Raw genomic sequence first — 18434 nt, forward strand, 5'->3', positions numbered from 1 at the left:
AGGGCAGAGGGGCTGTCTAGTAAGTCTGTGTTCAGATGAGAAAAGCAGGGAAAGGGGCTTTTCTTTTGGATGGTCGAAGGGAGCTGGTTTGCCATGGTAATGAGCCAGCTGGACCGTTGATGGAGGAACACGTCTGAACTGAAGCGGGAGGGGCGTGGAGCACGATATGGGTGTGTGTGTGTGTGTGTCGGCCAGCACACGGAGCACCGGCTCATCGCCGAATGGAATCTTAACTTCCAGGGGAAATGACCCACTCCATCCATTGCCATAGCAAACACCGAAGGGAAGATTCATCGTCGGGGAGACGATCATGGTTTCGACAGATTGAAATATTTTTTCAGTCTGACTGGGGGGGGGGGGGCCTCTCGGGCTATACGCTCATTTCTTTTCATAGGTGTTATTGTTACCAGTATAAACAGATCGAAGGTTCCAACGCTCGATTGCACAACGCTTAACACTATGGGTCTAGAAGGGCCTTGTGTTACATTTTGGGACAGGAATCGGGCTGACCCGCCGGGGTCCTTTACGTCAGGCCTGAACACGTCTCTCAGCAGACAGTCGAACTCAAAGGGGATCCAGGCTCGCTCTCTGGGAACGATGCCACAGTGTTGAAACAGTGTCATCATCACACATATATACTGTTATTCCAGTCACATATAGGCCTATACTGTTGTTACGTTGCTAAGACTCCACACAAAGAAATTAAACCTTATAGTCAAACACACCTGTTCTCTCTCTCTCTCTCTGTGTGTGTGTGTGTGTGTGTGTGTGTGTGTGTGTGTGTGTGTGTGTGTGTGTGTGTGTGTGTGTGTGTGTGTGTGTGTGTGTGTGTGTGTGTGTGTGTGTGTGTGTGTGTGTGTGTGTGTGTGTGTGTGTGTGTGTGTGTGTGTGTGTGTGTGTGTGTGTGTGTGTGTGTGTGCAGGCAACATATGATGGCCTTCTATACAAAGACACCCAGTGGACATATTTCAATAGAGCGGCCAGACCCTCCCCAGCCCACCCTTCCTTGCTCTGAGACCCTCTGACCTGTGAGAGGCTTCCCTGCCCTCATAACTGCTGGCCTGTCTCGTTAAGGTCATCATTATCGCGTGGGCGATGGTGTGCGGCGTAAGAAAACACCATAGTTACACTGACAAAGTCATTTAAGTGCTTGTAAAATAGTCTTGTAAAATATTTTACTAGACTCACCGGGCCCTGGGTATCGGCCGGGACCTGTCACGACCTCTAGGAGCGCGCTGGGTTGTTCTTCAGGGGCCCAGTAAAAACCATGACCATTGACAGAGAGGTCAGACCAATCCAGGGGCCACAAACCCCCTTAATGCCAATTCCTATCCCACTTAGGCCGGCGTTTACCCTTCATTTTTGTCCCCATGGAAGTTTAATACCGACATCGTATGAGAACTGAAATCTGAAAACGGAACATTTTATTTTACCCTACGAACGAACGAACGATCGCCAGGCTTCTAAAGAGTAGCAGTATGTGAATTCTGCAGATATTTTGCAAAGGTAAAGCAGAATCCAATCCGTTCCATATTTTTTGCATAATAGTATTATTTCCTCAAGAACACCCAATTTAATATGGCCTAACTCATCAATCACGTACCATTATCTAGGCTGCCGTCAGTATTGTTACTGGTGTCTTTCTCCTCATGTCTGTGGTGCCGTCAGTATTGTTACTGGTGTCTTTCTCCTCATGTCTATGGTGCCGTCAGTATTGTTACTGGTGTCTTTCTCCTCATGTCTATGGTGCCATCAGTATTGTTACGTCAGTATTGTTACCGGTGTCTTTCTCCTCATGTCTATGGTGCCATCAGTATTGTTACGTCAGTATTGTTACCGGTGTCTTTCTCCTCATGTCTATGGTGCTGTGTCAGTATTGTTACTGGTGTCTTTCTCCTCATGTCTATGGTGCCATCAGTATTGTTACTGGTGCCTTTCTCCTCATGTCTGTGGTGCAGTCAGTATTGTTACTGCCACTACAGCACTGTCTATTGTATCGCTCTCACACAGAGAGAAGAGAGATGAGAGAGACAGAGAGATAGGGAGAAAAATACAGAGAGAAAGAGAGAGAGGGAGAGAGAGAGGACAATAATAATGACAATGCCACATTCTGCGCAGCGAGACATTTCAAAGCATCCGAGCGGTAAGTCATGACCTGCCCTGCATCTGCGAAACACTCACAGACCTCTTAAACAACAAACCCAGAAATGCCCGGCTGGTTTTAACAAGTAATGTGAATTAAAGAGGTTGTACCTTTACATGAGGTCATGGCACATAGAGAAGACACACTAGCTTGTTAGTAAGTGCAGAGGGCGGTTAATAGCCTAAATGCGCTGGCACTGGGGGTGTCGATGAGCTCATAGTTGGCAGTCGGCCGGCATCTTGCCCCCCCCCCCCCCCCCCAACTGGTAGCCTAGATAGCCAACTTAATGTACCATGAACTGGCTCCATGTTAATGAGAGAGTACGGGGCCTTTTTGCAGGAAGGACTGTCTGGGTACATTTAGTTTCCTTCACGACTTTACCGGAGATCCAAGAAAAGCAGAGAGTGTCACTGATGCAGATTATCACCTGCAACCACACACACACACACACACACACACACACACACACACACACACACACACACACACACACACACACACACACACACACACACACACACACACACACACACACGCACACACACACGCACATGCACACACACACGCGCGCGGGCGCAAACTTGAAATGTTTTACACACCCAGAATGCATAGTAAAGCAGGCTTGTTAAAATTCCTGCTCAGGGGGGGAAGTGTTTTGATTCAAATGACAGAGAGGCTGGTCAAAGAAAGAGCCTGAGCCTGAACAAAAAAACGCCTCCGGGGCCTTTTTAACAGCCAGGCCTGGAGCCGGCCGGCCGGCTGGCTGACTGACTGACTGGGTGCCCCGGGCTAGGCTCTGGTCAGGGGCACGCGACACGGCAGGCGGAGCGGAGACTTCAACACAAATCAATCACATTAAAGTAAACAAAAGCCTCACAGCGTTAACTCGCGCTGACGGACGGTCGCCGCGTGGAATTCCCGATGCCGGTCCCATGGTTCACATGAGGAAGCTGAGAGTAAGCATAGAGGGGGGGCGTCGGGGGGGAGGGGGGGGTCATAAACAAAGAGGATTTGTGCCCACGCTGTGTGGAACGTGTTCGGTTTGTCATAATTGCCTCGTCACCTCTGGGCCTTCATCCATCACGTCGAGGAGGCAATAAAGATAGCGATCTGCACCTGTGTACGCGCCCTATCAGAACGGGGCACATTTATATGAACACGTCAAACGCTGTTCGTTTCAACCCGCTGGCACGCTCGCCAGCTCACTGTTTATTTGGCCAGGGGGGTATATTAAAATAAAGAAAACCCGGTATGCTTTCCAATTAGAAATGACGTTAACAAAAGAAGACGTCTAATGCCACTGGATCAAGGCTGTATCATGAGGACGAGGGTGCTGAGGATGGAGAACCCCCACGTCGGGGTTTTTATTTCACCATTAGCGGCGCAGTTTGCTTCTTTTGTCAATTCCATCGTAAACCACCGAGTAAACCCAAGTCATCAGGACTAATGTTTCATTTCAAACCTTTATTTCAACCCGACGTAAGACACTGAGGGGTATACCCTCGTTTACAGCGACGGCGAGCTCATGAGACGAGACAGTTTATGAGCAATTTCATACATACTGTAATAGCCACAATAAATAAGAATAAACAATAAAAAATATCTGCTAAGTTACATGTCGACACACAGTGGTCGGAGATCGTACTTTTACTGTAATTTCACTGTACACAAGCCAACAACAGCCAAACAACAACAACAGGAACTGGTAGTCGAAGAACAAAAATTCGACACAAAATAATAATAACTCAGAAAAAAAAAGTGTGGAGTCTCAGCTGATCCCACCTGCAGGGCAGCCCACGCGGAGTGGACTAAAGACCACTGTGAATGGCATGGTGAAGCCTAAAGGGCCAAACTAGAGAGCTCTGTTTATTTTCCTATCGAGCGCACACTGATGCTGTCACACAGAGGTCAGTGAAAAGGCAGTTGGTCAATGGAACATGTGTGTGTGTGTGTGTGTGTGTGTGTGTGTGTGTGTGTGTGTGTGTGTGTGTGTGTGTGTGTGTGTGTGTGTGTGTGTGTGTGTGTGTGTGTGTGTGTGTGTGTGTGTGTGTGTATATGTGTGTGTGTGTGTGTGTGTGTGTGTGTGTGTGCGCGCGTGCGCGCGTGCGTGCGTGCGTGCGTGTGTGTAGCCATGAGTGTCCAAACATTGGAAAACCTTGTGCCATTCAAATTGTATGTGTACACTAATTGAATTTGGATCCAACTAAAGCATCGAGAGAGTGTGTGTGTGGGCGTGCACACTCATGAATGTGCTCGGAGAAAGAGGTTTCTGTATTTTGGGTTAAAACTGTGTGTATGCATGAGAAGAGAAGATCTGCAAACCTACATACAGGTGTGTGTGTGTGTGTGTGTGTGTGTGTGTGTGTGTGTGTGTGTGTGTGTGTGTGTGTGTGTGTGTGTGTGTGTGTGTGTATGTGTGTGTGTGTGTGTGTGTGTGTGTGTGTGTGTGTGTATATGTGTGTGTGTGTGTGTGTGTGTGTGTGTGTGTGTGTGCGCGCGTGCACGCGTGCGTGCGTGCGTGTGTGTAGCCATGAGTGTCCAAACATTGGAAAACCTTGTGCCATTCAAATTGTATGTGTACACTAATTGAATTTGGATCCAACTAAAGCATCGAGAGAGTGTGTGTGTGGGCGTGCACACTCATGAATGTGCTCGGAGAAAGAGGTTTCTGTATTTTGGGTTAAAACTGTGTGTATGCATGAGAAGAGAGGATCTGCAAACCTACATACAGGTGTGTGTGTGTGTGTGTGTGTGTGTGTGTGTGTGTGTGTGTGTGTGTGTGTGTGTGTGTGTGTGTGTGTGCGTGCGTGCGTGCGTGCGTGCGTGCGTGCGTGCGTGCACGGGCATTTGTGTGTGTGTGTGTGTGTATCTAACCAGAATGAAATAACATTGCATCACCTGGCATCTATTTTGCAGAACATGAGCGTATTAGGGCAGTTACACATGTCTCAGCTGCTGCTGTTAAAATCAGTTGCTTGGCTCCCACTATTACTTTTTTAATGCCGAATTACAATATTATGATAGTTTGATAGGTTTCTCACAGGATGGCGGGTCGTATCAAAGGTTTCCCACGGGACAGAGGGATGCCAAGTAAAGACAGAGCCTGTTAGACACCAATCCGCAGCAGACTTGGTTCTGTAAAGCCTGCCAAGACCAAGTACTGTACGATTTGGGGTTCAGTGAGGAAGAATCCGCTTCAATGGAACGGACTGATGCAGACTCTTAGGAGAGGCTTTGTGCAGCCAGACAGCATGGACCCTGGGCTCGTAATAACCACCGCTTGGAAGTGGAAAGCCAGGAGAGTCTTTCTTCTAGCAACGAGAAGAAAAATGTATAAATGATAAGAGAATATAATGACTGCACTGGAAGAAATTGAGAAACTCAACGATAGGTTCCAGAGATGCATCAATATTGCTTTTCTACTGCTGAACTAAACTTAAAGTATCATCTGATAACAAGTACCAATCCAATCCAATAGTGTCATTGAACAGTGTGGACCTAGACTGTTAGTTTGGTTTAGGGCTGACCTCGATTATTCGAATAGTCGACTAATCGATCGAAAAGGAGCCGTAGTCGACTGTCAACCTCTTAGTAAAAAAAATTAATAATAATAATTATACTATATATATTTCTTTTTTTGGGATCATTCTTTCCAAAAGCAAAGATGCCTAGAAGCGTGGCTAATGCTATAATGGTGCCCATACCAGTGAGGCTAACTGCCTAAGAAAACAGGCACCGAGGATTTCACCCATCTAATGAACAGACAAATATCAATATGTATCCATCAGTGGACCAATTGCATGCTTTTGCAGAAGACAAGAAGCCTTCAGTTGACTCCTTCAGACATTAAGCACCACCCAAATGAAATGAAAAAAATTCAAATGAAAAAGATATTTTGGCCAATCAAAGTCGACTATACAAATCCTTAGTCGGGCACAGGCCTAGTTTGGTTAGTGTCATTGAACAGTGTGGACCTAGACCATTCGTTTGGTTGATTGAATTATAATCTCACCACTGGAGGATATTTCTGTGTGTCAAATATGCAGAAGATCAAGTGGCTTTGCTTTGATTTCTGACACGTTACACAGTCTCTTCATAACGGGTGTCAGCGATATGCTATTTTAGCCTGGTATCGGCACAGGACACCCCTTGCAGAGCAGACGGAAAAAGAATGTTGAGTGAGAACCCAACTAACAAGGAAAACTGTCAAATAAAAGTGACGAAGAGGCTTAACTTCACGCCACTTCAGAAGGTTTTCACTGGTGCATTCCATCACCTTTAACTCCTTTATTCAGCCGCACTGTCACTGAGTAATGGTTGCCGCCGGTTGCCAGCACTCTGTTTGGATCAACAAGAAGCTCTGGCAACGGTCGACGGGACAGGTGTTTCGCGTTTACAAGAAGACACAAAGAACCTCACAAATCCACAAAGACACGGAATAGATGAACACAATTACTCCGTGTCAGTGCTTTCATCGCAGCGGAACCGCAAACAACACAGTTCAAGACCAAATACCACATCATTAAACCCCCCCCCTTCCCACATAATCCACGTTGCTCTGCGAGTTACAAACCGGCATGTGTTTGTATGGGGGATTACGCGTAGCAAACCGAGGAACATGAAAGCAATCATTTTGTTTTAACCGATGCCCCGCAGACAAGAGGGGAAACCCGTGCTGTTTTCAAATTGCTAACCGGGGAGTTCATAGGTAACACTGTGCAGCGGCGACACATTTTGCCAGTGAGACGCTACAAACAGGCGCTGAGGGTAACCCACCGTGGCACCGGCCTTTGTATCTACCTTATAACACTAACCATCTGAAGTCCTCTCTGTCTGCACACTATCAACCCACACGACCTGGCATCTGCTTCCAGTTGCGCTGTAAAGGGATTACGGCGAAAGGCAGGAGGTGCCGGTCCAATGTGTGGTTCGTAGTTCGTACCCATCATCGCTCTCTCTCCTCCCCGTTCCTGTTCACACACACACACACACAGGACTGACCACAGGCTGCAACCTGCAGCCACACACCCAGAGCCACAGACCGCTCGCTCGGCCAGCTTGTAGAGTATATAGAGGAGGCTATATGTTTGGCTATGCGTGCTACAGCGCGCATGCTTTCGCTCGGCTTGGCTGGCTTAATACGCTCCAGATCTGCTCTCCGTGGCTCTGAACACGTTTGAGGCTGAAGATCACGTTTCATTGGATGCAGATGCCTGGTTATGGATCTGGCATTATATTGGCGATGACATCATGAGGCCCCGACTTGCCGGCAAAGCGCGAGTGGCTCGTCAATGTGCTTGGCGCTGCTCCTTTGATCTGGTGAGACTTGGCCATGGGGGTTTGATGATGAGACAAAAGTGTTGCCAAACATACCGATAGATGCAAAGATTTGAACAGAAAAGGAAAATAATCCTTTTGGTGTCTAGTTGAATTTTCTGCAACAGTTTTAGCGCTGCACTATATGCTCTTCAGCGTGCCCTCTATTACTACTGTAGGGTACAGTACAAGGTTGTGTCTATTGTAATGTGTTTATTGTAAATCTACAGGAAGGGGTTTATTGTTTATAGCAATGGTGCTGAAAGTTGAAATATTTTATTGTACCGGTGCCTTGTATTCCTGTCTGGGATGGGCCACTTATGTGGCATGACACATAAATAAAATAATTCATTCATTCATTCTATACTTCTCAAAGACCTTACACAGCCTGTCATGGGGCTAAAGCATGGGGCTAAAGAATGGGGCAACAGTGAATCGGTAGGTAGAGCAGTCGTCTGGTTATCCAGTGGTTCCCGGTTCGATTCCTGCACTCCCGGCCAGCGTGTCGAAGTGTCCTTGAGCAAGACACTTAACCCCTTATCGCTCCCGATGACACCTTGCATGGTTGCCTCCGCCTTCGGCGTGTGAATGTGTGTGTGAATGGGTAAAATGTGAGGAACAAATTGTAAAGCGCCTTGGATAAAAGCGCTATATAAATGCAGCCATTTACCATCCATTTATCATTTAAAGCTCAAAGACCTCACAGCCTGGCAAGGGCCTCACGCTCAAAGACCTCACACAGCCTGGCATGGGGCTAACACGCAAAGACCTTACACAGCCTGGCATGGGGTTAATGCTCAAAGATCTTACACAGCCTGGCAAGGAGCTAAACGTTCAAAGATCTTACACAGCCTGGCATGGGGCTAACACTCTCCAGCTGTCTGAAAGGCCCTCAGCCCACTCAGTGTCAGGGCTCCATTATTAACACACTTTATCATAAGTTCAAGAGGTCAGTCAATGATTTCCGCCTCTAAATCAGAGCTGTACCGTAAAGTCGTGCAGCCTGAGGCGGGGGAACTGCATGGTGCCGAAACTGCCGATACTGTACCTCTTTTTCACAGCCAATAATACCAATCCTGAATATGAAACGTTAAGTACCGCCCGATCCGGAATACCGATCCGATCCATTAGATTTGCTGAACACTGAACAGTATAGAGTAGACCATTATTCTGGGGTCACTGGACAAATATTATTGATGTACTGTACATGTAATCCACCTAACGGTCTATTAACAGCATTGTTGGGGTTAAAGCTAGGTCTGTAAGGAGAGGTTATGAACCATGAGATGAGAAACAGTGAACTGGAGCAGGAAGGTACGTGCAGAATGGTTAGATTAGATTAAATGTATTGTCTACAGTACAGTACAACGCAAAGAGGTTTGGCATCCAACCAAAGTGCAAAGGTAGCAGTAAAGTGTAACAGCAATATACAATGTACAGGTGATTAAACTGGGTACAAAATATACTAATTACAGTGTGGTGCTAATAAGATGTATGTACAGAGTCGTACTGTAGTATAATAGGTGCAGTGAAACAGGTGTAAACTGTAAAGACAGTATGGTAGTACTGTGTAACTAGTAAGATTAGGATATGTACAGTAGATATAAATATAGTATCTACATATATGTAAAGAACTATGTACAGGTAAATATAGACAGGTGTGGATAGATATATATGCGGTGAGAATAAATATATATAAATTATATGGTAGAGCATTTGTACATGCTATCATACAGAACTATGGATTATATGCAGGTATATAAGTAAGTATATAGAGGGGTTATAGGCTGGTATATTCAGACAAATCTGGATATAACAAATGCGGTAAATATAAGAATAGAAATGTAAATATAAATATGCTGTACAGTACAGCACTGTTGTACATGCTATCATACAGAGTATATGGATGGACTATATTATGAGGTGGGTAGTTAAGATTATTATGATTACTTACAGTGTAGGGCAGTTGTAGACTACATTAAAGAAAATGTAATGACAACATGTAAAGCTGGCATTTACTTATCACATTCACCCATGTTAATTTTGTTTTAGTTTCTATGTCCTGAGTGTTGTAACTGTATTCACTGTCCATTGACTTCTGAAAATCTTTTGTTCAGTCCAGTTTAGTTCAATCGTTCAAGTTCAATTTAATTTGTTTCAAGTCAGTTTTGTTGGTTGGGTGAACCTTTTAGAAGAAGAAGAAGATTACTTTATTGCCAATGTACACAAGGCAATTTAAATGTGTCTCTCCCTCCTAGTTACTCACACAGTCCCCCACACATGTGCATTTCATCAGAGAGGTCAGAGCACAGGGTCGCCCGCAGTTCAGCTCCCCCTGGAGCAGTTTTGGGGTTCAGTGCCTTGCTCAAGGGCACTCAGGCAGAGATGGTGGGCACCGTAGATGTAATACCAGCCACCCATCAGTCACCAGCTAGCTCACAGCTGGAATACACCCTCCTGTCAGTGGCCCTTTCAGTTACTGGCCGGCCTCGTCTAGGGCAGGCCATCCTTCCTCCCCTTTTCTTTTTGGAAAATCAAGTAAATATAATGACGGTCCTGCCACACCAGGGTGGAGTTGGGAGAAACGAGGGGTATCCGGGTTTCCTTCCTTCCTTCCTCCCCCCCCCCCCCCCCCCACCCACCCCACCTACCCAACCTCCCCAATGTACAGTTTTTACGTCAAATGTATATACTCTTTTCTGGACTCTTTTTGTATCACAAACAGTACTGTATTTGCAAATCTGGTATGTCATAAATGTATAGATGTAGCAGTACTGTCTATCTGTATGACATGTATGTCATTATGTCCTGATGAATTGAAAATGGGGGACCCTGATGTAAACAAGATGAAAGTCTTTCTCTGGTCTGCATCCCCTTAACAATTGTGTGTATTGAGCTGTACTGTATTGTACCCATTCTGCAATCTGTTAATAAAGTTTTCAATCAATCAATCAATCACGTAGATGAAGATGAACCAAGTTGGTCAAGTTGGCCCGTTCGCCATCTCCCTAGGAATCCTTGGTTCACAGGTTTCCTCTAGGGGTATTCCAAAAAAAAACAGCCAAGATCCCAAAGAAAGAAAAGTGCAAACTGAAGAATATTTGGTGCCTGGGTCGTCAAAGGAGTTGTTACTACGGATGTAACGATACGCTCAGCTCACGATTAAGTTAGATTGCGATACTGGGCTCACGATTCAGTTCGATTGCGATACTGGGCTCACAATTCAGTTAAATCGTGATACTGGGCTCACAATTCAGTTCAATTGCGATACTGGGCTCACGATTCAGTTCGAATCACGATATTTGAAGAAAGAAAGACTTCCCGGTTCACTTTCAAAATAAAAGTCGGACTCTGCCCCTTTTCAAAATAAAGGTATTGAACAATACTATCGTCGAGGTCCACGGTCCACATCGTCCCATGTTTGTATTGCGATGTATCGTCTCACTATATATCATTACACCCCTATAATTACTGATGTTCTGCTTCTAATCAACTTTTTTTCTCTCTCGTTATCTCCTCTTGCCATGCTCTCTTACTGTAAAACATCTTAATCTTAAAACATTACAGCCTGTTACGGCCAAAAAAACTAACGAGGGATGCAAAACAAGTCATCCTAATGAGTTAGATAGAGAGCCTCTCTTTCTTTCTAATGGGTCAGATACAGTATATAGGCCTAATCCAGTTTCTCCATTAGGAACATATAATAGCTTTCTTACATGTCAAAAAGGCAGAAAATCAAGTGGTTTCGCTTTGTAAACCCTCCCAGTACTGATACTATACCGATGTTTTAGCCTGGTATCGGCCCCTGACACCAGTGTCAGTATCGATGCATCCCTAGTGCTTCCAGTTGTAATCGCACGCTCATCTTTTCAAACAGTTCAGTCTCATATTCCTTCCCAATAGACGTTGTGAACTCTTCCATGTGTTCTTGTGATACACATCCCACAGGGGTCCCAGACAGGTATTATATCCAGACATTAGAGGTGTCAGATATCACAGATAAAGCACTGGCATGTAAAATGGATGAAGAGTTTTAAAAGAGCTACAGTATGTCGAGAGATACTTTAGGGTCGATTTTATTTCTCGGCCGGCCAGGCTGCCATATGTAATATAGTCAGCATGCAAAGATAAGAGATTCTGCACCGCTTTGTCAAGTCAAACCTGAAGCTTCCCGAGTTCACTCAAGCCAAATAGATAAATCACCTCCTAGCGGGACTTTGATTTTAGCAAGCCATTGAGTAGATGAATGCAATTCAACAACCCTCAACAAAAGCCTTTGTACAAAAGCAACCCACTACTCTCAATGCTGTGTTCACGGCCAATGGTGTCTCACCTGTAAGATTGACTAACATTAATTAGAGAGGACGCCGGTGGGATGCTCTCAAACCATGGTCTTTATCCTGCTTTACAGAGCTCCTCATCTGCCCTGCAGGTTAACTGTGTACTCTCGTGCTTTGAGACTTTAGTGCCCTCACCAAATTGGCACTTGCCTTCGGCACAAACCTTTGACTGGCTACTTGATCCACTTTCTGCAAAACTCTATAAAGAACTCCCAGATTTTGGACCCTCAAGGCTCAACGTTAATAACACGCCACATTCTACTGCCGTGGTGCCCTCTGCCATCCCATAAATAGAGATGATCCCATCTCTAACATTCCCTTTCATCCAAAATACTAGATCATTGTAGCGGACAAACTTAGTGACCTTCTCAATCTGGCTCCATTAGACTAAAACGGTGCTTATTAAAGTGACTAATGATCTATTGCTTGCAACTGACTGACCTAATATCAGCACTATTATTACTTGAGTCTTTTGGTCTGTAACTTTTTAACCGTAACACTCAGAAACCAAATGTTTTGTCCTTGATTCTGTGGGTCCAGACAAACCTATCTATTTAAGCCAAGACCCATTTGTGTCTAGATAGATTTTCTACCATTTTTTATTTTGTTCAAATAATCTTTTTCACTACTACATTTTGAGCAATCGTCACCAAAATTGGTACAGAGCATTTCTGGACCAAGCTGAAAAAAGTAACTTTTTCTGATGTTTGATATTCCATACAGTTTTGCTACAGCTGGTCCTCAAGGTTTGCTCAAATGCTGCGGGCAGGGCCTATTATTACAAAATATGTCACAGCCTATCTCCTGAACGCTTTGGGCTATTGCAACCACATTTGGTGCAGATGTAGACATGATGTCTGAGATGGTGGCACTAGATGGGTTTATTTCTGAGGACCCAAGACAGTGCAGTGTCCAGTGTGAAGTCGATCAGATGAGCGGTTCTTGAGAACGCTGCAAGCAGCCATACCACAGGTTAAAAACAGGCACGCACACAAACAGCCATGCTCAGAACAAGCACTGCACTCCCTTGTATATAATGTGAAAAGAAAGGCAGTGCTAGTTCTAATAACCTGTATGTCAGAGAAAGCTGACTTGCATTTCACCTGCTGTTGTCTTCTAATGAGAAATGTATGGTAACATCTGATTTTATAGGGGTTTACCTCCATCTGTTTCAGCTTGTTTAACAGGGTCTGAGGGAGTATAGTATTAAATGCTGAGCTTGTCCATAAAAATTAGTCTAGCATAAGAAGAGAGTACAAAATGGATGTTGTGGTATTTTCTGAAACTCTTGACTCTTTAAACCTGGCCATTTTCAAAGCCCTGTAAAAAAAACATTCTAAATATATTAGGGGATGCCAACATTTTTCCAATTACCCACAGAAGAAGGAGGAAAGCAGCTTTGCAATAGGGCTAGTGATGTGGTTGCTGACAAAGCTTCCAAGAGGTCGTTCTCACGAAGCGGAGACACTGAGGGGAAGGTTATTTTTTGTCACGCTAGCAAGACCTGTAGCAAGGGGCTCTACATTTACATTTAGTAATTTGGCTCATGCTTTTATCCAAACAACAAATTGTGTACAGGATAGGGGTATTGTTTGTCTAGCAGTGCTGACCTTAAGTGCTACTCTCTGTGCATAGCAGTATAGACATATTAGCATAATAGGTAGTAGTATAGCTGTAGTAGCATAGTACATATTAGTAAAAGATAGCAAAGAAGAAGTGTGTTTTAGTTGATGGTGGAAATTGTGCGGCTTTCAACCTTGAAGCAGATTCGTGTGGCAATGGGAAGCCAGTGCAGCTCTCTGTGGAAGTGGGGTGAGGTGTGCTGACTTTGCTAACTTGTAGATCAGGTGGGCCGCTGCATTCTGTATGAGTTGAAGTGCCTTGATGGCGCGAGCCGGTAAACCATCTAGCAGCAGTGCATTGCAATAGTCAAGGCGAGACATGACTGTTCATTGCAGGAGTTGTTTGGCTGCTTTCGTCAGGAAGCGGTGGATCCTTCTCACATTGCTCAGGAAGAATCTGCAGGTTCTAGTTATTGAGGCAATGTGAGCAGAGAGGCAGTTTAGGGTGGGTGGTCGTCATCCAGGCAGATATGTTGGACAGGCAGGCAGAGATCTGTTCAGAGACTTGAGTATCTGAGGGGCGGAAGGAGAGGAAGAGTTGAGTGTCATCAGCATAGCAGTGATGTTACCCAGAGATTTGGTGTAGAGAGAAGAGGAGGGGTCCAAGGACCGAGCCCTGAGGGACACCCGTCTGTAGGGGGCGGGGGGCTGACAGGTTACCTCTCCATGATACTTGGTAGGAGCGGTCATCAAGGTAGGATGACAGTCATGCCAGCGCAGAACCTACAACTCCCATTCCTGCAAAGGGATGTGAGGAGGATCTGATGGTTGACTGTGTTGAAGGCTGCTGACAGGTCCAGGAGAACTCAGTACAGAGGAGAGACATTTTGCTCTTGCTAACTACTATGAGGGCCGTCTATGTAGAGGGACCAGCCTTGAAGCCTGACTGATGTGGGTCTAGGATATTGTTCTATAATAGATAATCAGTGAGCTGGTTCAATACGGCACATTCAAGTGATTTAGAGAGAAAAGAGAGAAGGGAGACAGGTGGGGTTCACGGTTGTTTGATGAAGGGTGTGACTCTGGCTGGTTTTAGAGAGGGAACCACCCCAGAGTTGAGAGATGAGCTGATGGTTGCATTCAGGAATGGGAGGATGTCTGGTGAGATGGTCTGTGGGAGTGGGGAGGATTTGGAAGGAGGCTTTGGCAGTAGTCATGTTTGTGTAGAATGGTGACAAAAAGTCATGATAAGTGGTGAGGTCACCAGTGTACTTTGCAGCTCTCGGGCTCTGTCTTTCTTCTCTAACTCCATGGGTCTGGGTGTGGTACAACGGGCAGGCTTCTTGGCGAGGGGACAGAGCTTGCCGAAGAAGGTTGTGAGGGCTGAAAGGAGGGTGGAGGTTGCCGTATCTGAAGGGAAAGCAGAGAAAGTCTCACTCAACGGTAGAGCTGACAGGATGTCAGAGGAGAGGGTGGAGGGGGACAGGGAGTGTAGGGTTGTGTCTCTGAATGAGACAGTTTGAGTTGGAGTGGGTGGTTTGGGGTTTAGCATAAGAGTTACAAAGAAGTAGTCTGATAAATGATGGGGAGTTACCAGGTTTTATGGGAATGGGAATGACAGTGGGAGTCATGTCAATGGATTGTAGGAGAGAGACCACTGTGGCAGACTGGGAAGGGCCAGGTAGGTTGAAGTCACCCATTAGCACCAGGGGGTGCCCTCTTCTGGGATTGAGCTTAAAAGCATGTCCAGGTCATCTGGAAAGTGTAGATAGTAAGTAGTAAGGTAAGGTTTTCAGAAGATGAAGGGGAGATGAAGAAAAGGTACAGCCAAAAAGAGTAATTGAATAAGTATAAGGATCTACTTAGCCATCTATAGGGTGATTTCTCAGGTCAGGTCGTTCCTTCATCGGAGAACTCCCACAGGAGAACTTAGGGCTGGGCGATAAAACAATAATGATAATTATCGCGATATATTTTTCCTCGATATAAATATTAAAAGAAATCTAAAAAAAATCTATAAAAAAAGTATCTTTTATTATTTGACTATTATAAAAGTTGTATTGTTATACAGTTCGTGTTCATGTTCTACCTCAGATTTGTGGTTTTGGCAAGTAGGCCTAGTTTGTCATGTTCTGACAATAAAGAATATTTTGCACAACAATGGCAGTACCAAAACCAGTCAGAAATCAACCCACTTTCAGTTAGTTCAAACCAACTATGAGATTTGAACCAGTTAAAATCACCCAACTGTCAAGACCGCAGTCAAATACTAGTCTACCGCACAATGTAGTAGCAGTCACTTTTCAATTACTGTAAATACAACAAATATCACTTGCGCTTTAGCTGCCGGTAGGATGTCAACTCAGTGGCTAGTTGGTACCTAATGCTCTAGGGTTGGCTCGACCACTACATTATAGCTAGAACTTTAGCGACTGCCATTGCCATCCCTACACAGGTTACTCTGGTTAGTCGACTACTGGAATGATTTGGTTCGCGACCCTGGTGACCCAACATTATTTCCAGCTGAGACGCCGTATTCATTTAGTTTGACATAATCACAAAGTGTTTAAGCTAACCCAACAGCACACCACTTGCAATGTTATAGTATTATACTATTATAGAATATGATCAAGATGTCACCATCACTTTCGTACCAGCCGTGCCCTTATTGGATTATTTATGTTGACGAAACTGACTAGTTATATTCATTAACACATTCCCGGCCAACCACGTATATATACGTTATTGGGAGCCAGCGGTTGAAGGCCAAAAACGTCAAGTTTTGTATATTTTAGTTGATGAAATCTTTTTGTTGACTAAATATTTTAGTTGATGAAATATTTTTTCATTTCAGTGTCACAGTATGACATCGATCTCCAAAATAAGAGAAACAAAAAAAGTAAAATAATATATATATATTTAATTTTTTTTGGGCCAGGGAGCCGCAGCTGATTGGCTAAAGAGCCGCATGCGGCTCCGGAGCCGCAGGTTGCCGACCCCTGACTTAGGTAAATGAGATGTGTGGATTAGGTATTCAACCGAGTATATGTTTTCCCAGATTGAGTATTCGCATGAATTACTTGATTGTTTAGGGAAATACATTTTAGAACACATCTTGTCACATACAAAGGTCTGTATAAGTGTTGTTTATGATGGTGTAAATGTTTTACAGATGTACTGTATGCGTTTAACCTATAACGGTAGCTGGACCGGGTTGCTGTGAAAATCAACCCGTCCAGCAGGTGCTTCTAGCACGGGTCCCGGTAGGAGGAAATAATAAAGACGGTTTCCATAAAGTAAACGGTGGTGTTTATTTTGTATCCAACTAAAACGGGGAATGAAACCCACAATGGAAATAGACACAAGGGGAGGGGAGAACAGACCAGGGATAACAGTAAATAAAAGCAAGCACAGTTAATGATGACCCTCCAATACTACCTCCACCAAATGGGGGGAGTGAAACAAGCATCACAGTGCCACACAACAACCACACAATAAATAACACCCCTATACTACTAACCCCTAATGAAATGGGGGAAGCACAGGGGAACCCTGGACACATATAAGTGTCACAGTAACACAAGCAAATACATATCTATGGTTTGGCAAACCGGGAGAACCACCCAGCAACACAATAACACACGCCACAGGCTATTCACCAAACGCATATGAAACCTCACGTTTCACATGCTCATTTCCACACCACAGTGGAACACGGCCGACACAATCATGAGACTACTCTCAACAATGGCAAAAGACACCCCGTGTGGTTGCAGTCATAGATATATATAGAACACTAGATAGCTTGCCCGCGCTGCCGACCAATGGAGAGCGACGTCACTGAACCGCCGCCATCTTGCTCCAGTTAGCCTTGAGTGAGAGTGAGTGAGCTGCACAGACAAAAATACTCATAACTCGCTGAAATATTGACGGATTTACAAACGGTTTGGTTTATTACAAGCATTATTAACGTGGCTATGATTCAAGCGGTTTGTAAAAAAAAACATCTTTAATAATTTTTTTTTATTAGTATGCAGTATCATAACTACATCTTTGATGTTTATAGCAAACCAACCCGTTTGTAAATCCGTCAATATTTCAGCGAGTTATGAGTATTTTTGTCTGTGCAGCTCACTCACTCTCACTCAAGGCTAACTGGAGCAAGATGGCGGCGGTTCAGTGATGCTGGTGACTCCGCCTTAAGCTATCTAGTGTTCTATACTGTAGATATCTATGGTTGCAGTCCCTCAGGCTTTATCCACCCGCCCCTTGATGAGTGATTGCCCTCAGCTGTAGTCATCATTGGGCGCTCAGCAGTCTCTACAGCAAAGGGGCGGGCGGTACCTGAGGAGGGGGAACACAAGAGGGAATTATTACCCGGTGACACCACCATACACAAATACTAAACAAATACTATAAACAACTTACCCATACTAACCTGATGTTTACATGGTGTTACAAATATAATAATAATGGTAATGACCAACCCACCTACGTCCAGGGGTGTAAAGTAATTGAGTAATTGTACTTCGTTACAATACTTAAGTACTGTTTTTGGGGATTTGTACTTTACTCAAGTATTATTAGGTTTCTATACTTGTACTTTTACTCAATTACATTTTAGAGAGAAAAACATACTTTTTACTCCTTACATTTAAAATGCAGACCTATAAAGTACAAAGTACAAATCTTGCAGGTCCAACCATTTTAATTTGTATATTTGTTTTTCTGGCCGAACTAACGTTAACGTTATTAATCCTGCTGCCGCACTTTATTTAAAAACAGCCAATCAAATCCCAATCAATGGAAAATTAACCCGCCCATATCCATGCTGATTGGTCCTTGTGCAAGGATCTTTGATTAAACACCTGCTATCAGAAGAATAGACAGTCAGAGTGACAAGCTACAGAAGATGGCCACAAACGATAGTACGAGTGACGAAGAGGACGAAACGGAACATTTCATTGCCCCGGAATAAAAAAAGGTTTTTACTTAAAAAGTAGAAACTTTTTTACTTTTACTCAAGTATGTTTTTAGCCAGATACTCTGACTTTTACTTGAGTAAGATTTTGC

The sequence above is a fragment of the Notolepis coatsorum genome (assembly GCF_963971535.1).
Source record: "Notolepis coatsorum genome assembly, chromosome: 11".
Lineage (NCBI taxonomy): Eukaryota > Metazoa > Chordata > Actinopteri > Aulopiformes > Paralepididae > Notolepis > Notolepis coatsorum.